The following is a 10,140-nucleotide window of genomic DNA, read 5'->3' on the forward strand; positions in this document are numbered from 1 at the left end:
ACTGCTTATCAACGCCGAACTACAAGAAAATGGGTGAACAGAATTTAATGAAAATCGATGCGTAAAATTAGGGAATAAGGTGCTGAACCCTTGAACTTAACATTCTATTGTTCGTCTTCTGCCTCGGCTCTTTCGGTACTCTTAGACCTTGGGGTCGTTCCGAGTTTTTTCTGTCACTTCATCGACCAAACGATAGGGTTCAGAGAGACCATAACTACTTGAAATGAGGAGTAAAAATTGTGCTAACTAAAATATTTCTTCAATGTAAATCAGGATAATTTATTTATTAATCAGGCAATAAACGTCACAACATGTTTTAACACAGTCACAATGGATAACGTGAGTGGTAAAATTTATAACTGACTTCCAAAGAATGGAAACGTAGTGTAAAATTCGTGGACAGCAAAAACCGGAAAACGAGAATAAAACCTGAAAATCGGACACCATTGATCCAAAAGATAACTGACAAGTGAGATCCGCGGAAAATTTGACCTTCAACAAGTCCAGATTTATATTTTATTAAGGTTGTGCTGTCGGATATTGGAACACCCTTCCCCTGAATGGATCCTTAATCGAACCAAATCGACTATCAGTTGCTTTGGATAGCTTGCGAAATATTACTTTAAAGCATGGTGTTCATTACAAGTTAACAGCAATTGTCACAATCAAAAATAAAATTCCACCATGTGTTGTCATCTCGTGACACCATTAAGTTACAGAGGAATCCCGATGCTGAAACATGCATCACCCCGAACAGATGTTCAGAAGGAACCAACAACACTTGATCCTAAGGAATCTTACGTTACATCGTTCTGAATGAATAAAACTTCGAAAGGCAGGAAACATTAATTCATTATGCATTTAGAAGAAATGCCAAACGCTGAAGTTAAAAAAGTGATAAATCACTTGAAAATGTTCCTACTAAACTAACTTTCAGGTTATGAAACAATTACTTCGTTAAATTTGTTAAATACAAGCAGTGATTTAGTTGGAACAAAATATTTACAGGAACTCGCCATATTAATTCAGCAATTTCCGAAAGGACTCGTATTGGGTGTCAAAATCAGCGGCCTGGTGTTTCCGACAAGTTGTTTGATCAGCTGAACATCTCCCCTTTCGTAGCTATAACTTGACACATGGTAGTGGGTTAAATATATACACAGGAGGTCCAACGCTGCTTATGAAAACAAGTCCGCTTGATCTTGCAACCAGAGGCCTATTCCTCTTTTCGGTGTGGATCTTATTCATGGCACTGAAAGCTTTTTCAGCTTCTGCTGAAGAGATGGGAATGGTCTGTACAGTCTTGATTAAAGGACTTCAGCTCCACTGGAATTTCCTTGGTCTCGGCATACTTTCTAAAAGCATTAATGTACCTCCTCTTGTCTGACATGTGGAAAAAGTCACAAAGGTTGCCAACATTCTCATCACCATAACAGATATCCAAAGTAGAAGTGGAGGGCCAATTATTTTTGTATAGTACCTTTGAATCACTGATAACTTTAGTCATTCTCTCATGTCTCTGCTGACTAGAGCTGGACACATTTTCCATAAGCCTGTTATTTAAATTGTTCACACGACTTCTGAAAAACTGCTTTCTGTCAATTTTTACAACTTTTTAGAATCACGTAATCCTATGTTTCTAAACTTTTTGTTATCTGCTGCTTTAAGAACTGCTCTATAGTATTCTCCAGAAGCTACACATAGATACACACACTTTTATAGTGCGCTCGATTGCATTTTGAGCCTCTATCAGACTTGTCTCTCTTTTCTGCAACTCTAATGACAAATCAGCTAACTGAACAAGATCATCATACATGACTGCAATATTTTCTACAAATTCTACACATGTAAAAATATTTTCTAGACCTTGGAATTTTGCCCTTTCTTTTGAGTCTCTCTGGTGGTCATTTTTGGCCTCACCAAAACGTTTTCCCAGACAGCTTTTACAGTTCTCTGGCTTGATGCTACCAATCTTATTGTAAATATTTTCCCAATCTTCTTAACTCTTTGTTCCAGTGAAGCAGCACAAATGTTCAATTCCCTTCGATTTTTGGAAGACATGCTGTATAAAGAACACAATTTGTCAAAGAAAGAATGGAAATGGGTAACACTTGCAACTTCATTTCTTGTATCAGAAACGGCCAGTTCCAAGCAATGGTTTAAACAGTGCCAGATTACTATATCTGGAAATAACTTTAAAAACTGTGCTTCAACTCCATTTTTTCTACCTGACATTACAGAGGCCCCATCACATGCTAGACCAAGTAAATGTTCTGCCATAAAGTTTTCATTCATCCCATATGAAGAAAGATTCTTCAATATCTCTCGAGTACTAACATCTGTGTAGTTGATTCAAGTTCCATCAAGTCCCAGAAAAAGGAAACAACTTCAGAATTATCTGAAAGAGCACATCTCGAACATAATACTAAAACAGATTTTACATTAACTTTTGTTGATTCGTCGATCATAATACTGATTCTCCTCTGATTTTCTGTTATAGATTTTGCTATTTTATTTCTCATTTCCTGTGAAATTTGTTCAATAATATGAGCACAACTAAAATTTGTATGAAGAACTCGTCCCATACCTAAACCATTTAATTGTTGAAGTTCAACATAAGCCTGTAAGTCTACGAAGGGTCTATTTCTTTTCGCAATTGTGTATGCTGTTAGAAATACTCGAACGGTGGTTTCTAGGTGTTTTACATTCATAGTGTCCAAGCAACTTTCAAATTTTTTATTAGATTCTGATTTTTGTACCATAGCTTTTTTGTGAGATTCTGAATTTCTGTGCTCAAATACTTTTTCGAAGGCTTGTTTGTTGTTGATTAATATTATTTCCGTTGGGATGAACCTTGCATTCTACCCATACTTTCATTAGCTTAAGTCCTGCCCCTTTAGAAACTCCTAATAATAATTTACATTCCTCTTTACATATATTGCAGCCTAATTTTTTTATTTTCTGCAAATAACCACTTGTTCTCTGACAAAAAATAACGGTACTGAGACTCGTTCCAACAGTCTGGAAAATCTTGTTTTCGGTAGCTGGGTCCTTGAATTTCACAGTCGATGGTAGAAGGTGTAGAACCATACCCTACATTCTCCCTTGAATCTGCATCACACGTTTCAGCAACATTTAACCCAGGCTCTGTCTTTATACTCACGTCTTTAATAAAACTAATGTTCTCGGAACTCCATCAGTTTCGTTTTTACTTGAGCCATCACACACCATTTTAGTAGTCTTTGAAACGAGTGGAAGAAAGTTGTTGTGCCAGGTTGTGCTCACTTCCCGCTCTCCGAATCCAATAACAGTGTAGTCAAACTTAGAGAACCAGAAGACCGCCCAGGAGTGTAAGAGTGACCGTATCTTATGAACATAAAACCGTAAGGTTCGATGTTAGTCCGCTAGAGTACATCCATGACGTTTCAACGCTGTGTATAGATGATAAAATTTTCTTACTGAATGTAAAAATGGTCATTCTAAAGCGGGAAAATATTTTCCGGAACGGCGTTCCGGTCCAACTAAACCACTGAATACAAGTCCACAATATAAAACAAACAAAAGGAAATCTTTCCCATTTTCAATAAATACGACTACTATTACAAATCTGTCTACCTACTCAAGTCCTGTCCCATTAAACCAAACTACAAGTGATCGGCAGATCAACATCTGACATAAATAATGTGAATAACGAAAAATAGAAATAAAATATATTAACAGCTGACTAATCACAACTGCATTCGTAGTGTAAATCTTATACAAATGAACTAAGTGTCAACACACGGCACTGTCATAATACTGGACACCCGCAAAATAAATCATAATGTAAAGATAAGCAAATAGAAAACAAAAGTTCGCACGCAGCTGAGCAGTAAGGACCACAACCCTTGCATTCATGCCACTACTGATGCAACGAGTACCTGCTAAGACCTTTCACATTCGTATCCACTGCTGCAAACAATAACATCGTTCAAGTCGAGCCCAACTTATGACTTGACTACGTATAGACGACGCCCTAATCCTGTCGTTGAGCCAACGTTACAGTGGCATCCTAAATCTATCGTTAAGCCAACGTTTTAGCATCTACACATCACTCATACTGCTAGGCGAAATCGAAACTTTTAGCACAATGGCCGGTTATTTAAATCTGATCCTCGCTGAAACTCTAACACATGAAGTGAAATTCGTTACACAAATGAACTCGAACCTTGAAATATTACTGTGTACTGTATATTTCTTACAATAAAGCGTGAAATCGAAATTAAACAACATGTCCGAATAGTTTAATGTGCTAGATAAGGCATTCGGGCGTTCCCTGGGCAACGGTGGTACACCGGCTGATTCTTCCACGAAGGTGCTGCTACTCAGCAATACGCAGATGATAGCAAGTACTATGTCCACTAAGTCCTTTTCAGGACCAACCAGAACCCTTGTCGATCAGACTTGGTAATAATCTCCGCATTTGTTACTTAAATATCGAATCCACATCACCACCAAAGAGTCAGTATGTCTCGTCTTATGCTGGAGAACAACGTAGATTTAATAGCGCTACAGGAAACACATACTAGTGACAGTGAAGATCTCTACAGAAGAGGAAAAATAGGTGGTTACAATTTCGCTGGGGCAATCAATGATGAACGTTATGGGATCGCAACTTACATCAGATCCCAGTTAACTGGTTTTAAAGTTCTTTGTGAAGACAACTCAACAGATATCTCTGTCCTGGCAGCGGAAATCTCAGCCATTACTGTTGTGAATATCTACAAACCACCAGCAGTCAGTTGGTCCAGCCGTTCATTAAAAGTTTTTGGTCACCCTGTTTTGTACGTCGGAGATTTCAGTAGTCACAGCCCAGCATGGGGATACGAATATGAAGATGACAATGGGGCCAACCTAAATAACTGGACTGAAGCAAACTCCCTACTACTCGTCCACAATGCTAAACATCCTGGCACATTTCATTCTGGCAGATGGCTAAAGGATTATTCCCCTGACCTGTGCATAGTGTCACAGTCAACTCCTGAGAATCAACACATTGTACAACGAAAGGTCATCAGTTCCTTTCCTCACAGTCAACAGAGACCAGTTATTATTTACTATGGCACTGAGGTCCCTCTTGTGTCTTCAGTACCACAACCTCGTTGGACTTTTCCACTAGCAAAGTGGGATAAATTTGCAGAAGGACTTGATAACACTGTACAGTGGATACGACCAGTTCCTGAAAATTTCAATAGATTTGTCAACGCCATAAAAGCTAATGCTAGGAAGTCCATTCCCCGGGGTTATCGTACGAAGTATTGCGGCCGTATGTAGGTCACAGCTGACTGGACAGGTGTTGCTGTGTGGCTTGTGTTCGCTTGTCGGCGAGATGGAGTGTGCGTGACCGTGGCTCGTGGACGAGAACAAGTTGTTTTGACGTAGAGAGTGTGGCCGGTCGACTAACAAAATAAAAATAAAAAATGAAGGTCGGCGAGAGAAAAAAGTTGCTAGCGCGTGTCACTTGTAATTGCGAGGAACGATATGAATGAAATATTTATAATAGCTTTGGTGGCATGACATGCATAATTACGGAATGCTCAAGGATTACATTAAAATAAACTGGATAAATAATAGCACATTTAGATGATATAAATTAAAAACTAAAATTTTTGAACTAATTTACACGACCTTTTGGCCAAAATGGTGATAAAATTATGTATTCATACGGTAGAAGAATTTAGTATCTAAATTGACTTTACTTCCGTGCGTGTGTACCAGACACGACATTTAAGTCATGTGATAAGAGTACTCACTCTCACATACTGACGTGTTCCCGAACTATCATCTTCAGTCACTCAGAGCCCTTGCCAGCAAGATTTTCAACGTAGAACATCGTGAATACTGTCGTCAGGAATAGTGGCTTCACTCCTGTGCTCTACACTTCTGATAATTGTCTACAACGTGGAACAGTGCTGTGATCAGACGTCGAATGTGCAGATATTAATCCCTTAAGTACGTGTCATTTCCAAAATACAGTTACGTGTGTGTTTGGAGTTTATTCTAAAACACTTTGTGTAAGTTTCAGCTTTCTCACGAGTGAAAGTGGAGGACCTGAACGTGATCGTTTCCAGAAGAGGACGGAACTTCGTAATATGGATTACCTGTGCTTCACCATGAAGTCCTAAACCATCGACCACCGTCGGCGGCGTCGGGATGCAGATTCTTTCATCCTAGCATGGCTGATTGAGAATCCAGACTTCCAGACGTGAAGATATCTCCTTAAGTTAAGTCGATTACGTCTCATTTATATCTGTTCTATGTAGTTTTGTTCTATTCTTTCTTTCTTCCTAGTAATTTATTTTGACACATTTTTATGGTTGTATCTTTCGCTCGGATATGTCGTAAAATTAGCACATACGATTGCTTAATGACCATGTGGCTTTGAATTTGACAGCGAGGGTTCTGATAGAGTTATCCATGTGTTATCGAAACCATCTTTGCTTATTGAGTGAATTTCGTTACGAATATGAGTTGATTTATGTCCGATGGATTTAATATTTTCAATATTTTCCTTCAAACGGAACTTCTACTTGTACCTCGTGTTTGAGATAACGTGTCATCGGGATATTAAGTCTGAATTCTATGTATGAATTTAATGAGAATATGTGCATTATGGCATGTGATAATTAGTTGGGTTAATTAATCATCGAGACGCATTTAAGTGGACATTATGTATTTGTAGGACGATGGTAGGTTCTTATATTTCGTGGCTACACATATTTGATATTAGGATGCGACAAGTTAGAGTCGTCATTGTGGTACACTGTACATGTAAAGTATATGGAATAATTGTGCATGATATGAATCTTCGTGAAACTGAGTTTTTCACATGTTAATGTCGTAATATTATTAAGCCTGATGTTGATTAGGTTGTAATGTGAATATGGATTATTCGAGACGTATGCAGTGTAGTCTAATATTAGTGTCTTCAGATGAAAAAAATGAAAGTCCATGTTAATCGATGCACTTCTTAATTCGTGAGAATATCCCAATTTTGCTCAAGTAATTTAATAATTTCAAGTTGAAGGTACAGGTGAATGTTCGCGAAGGCCTTAGGTCTGAAGAACAGATCTTCGATGATATATCTCAATAATATTTGATTCGTGACTAGGCAAGTTCATTCGTTAATGCAATATTTCGCTCTCATGAAGTAACTCGATCTTGTTGGAACGTAATAAATCTGTTAACAGGAGAGTGATATAGTTGATCGACACTCGTCGACATGTAAATATTGTAGATATTTTCTTCTTGGTAATCACAGTCTTCTTGATAATTTCCGTAGTTAGCTGTAGATGTAGTAATTTGCTAGTAGTTAGAGAATTATTTTCTATGTGTTTTGTTTTGATAATGTGTGACACTTTGATATTATCGATGGATAGTGGATGGGATTTCCACATGGATGATATTCTTTCCATTTATGAATGTTCGTAAGCTCAGAAGGCGTTTTATTTTGATCAATTATTGATCAGTATTAATTCTCACGAAAAGAGATGTGAGACGACGTGAACAGATATATCCGACGTCTCGGATTAACTTAGAGAAAACAAAGGCAAATTCAACTTTTCATTTTATAACTACAAAATTGTTAATATAACGAATGTAAATTTTATTTTGCTATAACCGTTAACTTATTGAATCTTGGATATTTCCTTATTATACTCGTTCTTACAATTACTGCATTTTTTCCAGATTGTCGATGAAGGCTTGGCCCAGACCTCATTTTCCTGAATAACAATTTTTGATTCAACTTTAAATTAATAATTTAATGACTTTAAAGACGATAAAGAAAATTAACAATGTAAAATACTCTGTTAGAATATTAGGGAAAACAACTGCCGTGTACCATCCCATTTGTTTGCATTTAAGTTTGTTACATCAAGAGCCATATTAAATTACATAAAGTAGTGATCATAGTCATAATCACAGACTTCAGGATGGCTAATATTTCATTTAATTCAATAAAAGTGTCATATTTGTTTTATACCTTGAACATGCTTATTCGATGAACCCTATGTTAATCCTGCCACATTCATTTATTTTTATAAGCCTACAGCCATCGAACTGAGCACCCCTGGGGTGTCTCGTGTTCGCTGACTGACTATGTCGGGGACATATTAGTGGCTAGTCTCTTCCGTGGGGCTCGATTTGTGGCTTAAAAGTGGCTTAATCCTTCGTGGAACTTGATTAATGTCTTCTCCACGTGGTTTAAATTGACTTGATCAAATTATTAATTATTCAAGGTTCGGCAGGTTCATTTTAGATTTAATGCCATCCCAGTTAGGTAGAATTCTAACAGAGTACGCGGAATTTTCAGAATATTTTACTTATGATCATATGTTTCTCATGGAAAAATGAGGGTTAGGAATTTTTCACATGAAACTTGAATTTGCCTTATCACAATCAACATGTCTGGGGGGAAGTCTCTGCATTTCGGCGTTTGCTGACAAAGGTCACTTAATGAATTATAGAATGGATCTAGAGGAGATTAGGGAGTTATTAGAGACTATGACAGAAGAGAACAGGAGAGGACAGAACGAGAATAAAGAGAAATTTAGGAAAATCCAGGAAGAGAGTAGGAAAATACAGGAAGATAGTAATGAGCGAATAAGTCAAAAAATGAACATTATGGGTGCTGCGATACAGGAAGAGAGTAGGAAGGCACAGGAAGAGGCGAAAAAGGGTCGTGACGAATTATATGCAAAACTGGAGGAAACAAGTTGTCGGATTGACAATATTGTGTTAGAGTGCAGGGAAAATCAGAAAAAACCCTGGAACAAGTTGTTACTTTGACAAGCGAGATTAAAGAGGATAATAAAGTTATCACCGGGAAGGTTACCGCTCTTCAGAGTGACGTAGTCCTAGTAAGAAATAACATTGAATCCGTGAGGAAGGAAATAGATGTTATAATAGTAGAGATTCCCACGGCACAAGAAGAGATGTCAGAACAAGTGAAAAATCTTAGAGGAGAGGTCACAGAAGACTTAAAGAAAATAAAAGAGAAGGTCGACGATGATCTCCGATCCGTAAAGGACAGTATCTCAGTCAACCAAATCGAGATACAAGATATTTCACTCTAGTTCGATGATATCAAGAGCATGATTGACAAGGATAAGTCGGAAATACTTGAACTTAATCTGGCCAGAGATGTCAAGTCCGGGAAATAGAAAATGGAGGAAAATATGGATGCCCTCCAAAAATTAGAGAAAGAAGTAGGATTCCTAAAGTTACAGGATAGGAGCACCAGGGTCTTAGTGACGTCATACATGGACCGACAGAGTAATGTCGAAGAGGTCGTACAGGCTAAATCTACTGTAACAGAAGGAATATCGCCAGTAGCTGAATCGTCTCAGAATATTACCCATGTCGATCAACCCACAGTAAATCTGAGTACTACACCGGCACAAAGTGTACCTCAAATCATTAACTTTATCAGAATAAGCGAGGACAGGCCTAGAAAATTCAACAACTTAATGGGGTCACACCTAAAAATTTCATTCGGGACCTTGATGAATATATTCGCGAACAGAAGATCCCTACCGAAAAACATCTTCGGACAGCGGAGAAATTTTTAGAGGGAGACGTGCTCAACTGGTATCACGCTTTCCGTTATACGTTTGAAGACTATTAAGGTTTCAAGCGCCTGTTCCTACAGAAATACTGGGGAGCGGATTTGCAATAAGCACTACGGTTGGATTTATATTCACGAAAATATTCCACAGCCGGAGAGACACAGTACGCTAATTACTTCTGTTAATCAAGTACGACGAATGAAAGACCTCGACACTCCACCATCTGAAAGCGAGTTGGTCCAAGCGATAACAAAGCAGTTTCCTGTGGAAGTACAGCGTTTACTCATTGCTGCCAATGTCCAGACAGCAGTGCAGGCTGAGGCTATCCTGAGACAACTTGACCATACCATGAATGTCTCAACAGTACCGAAAACTCAAAGGAGCAATACTTACCAGGTCATTGTAATAGACACTCCGAAAAACCGAAATTCGACACCGATGCCTGAAAACGGAAGTCAGAGCGGACCTAAAGAGTACAAAAACTATCCCAGAGCGTACGATCGTCGATGGGAAGAGAGAAGAACGAGACCCA

Source organism: Anabrus simplex, chromosome 11 (genome assembly GCF_040414725.1).
Source record: "Anabrus simplex isolate iqAnaSimp1 chromosome 11, ASM4041472v1, whole genome shotgun sequence".
Taxonomy (NCBI): Eukaryota; Metazoa; Arthropoda; class Insecta; order Orthoptera; family Tettigoniidae; genus Anabrus; species Anabrus simplex.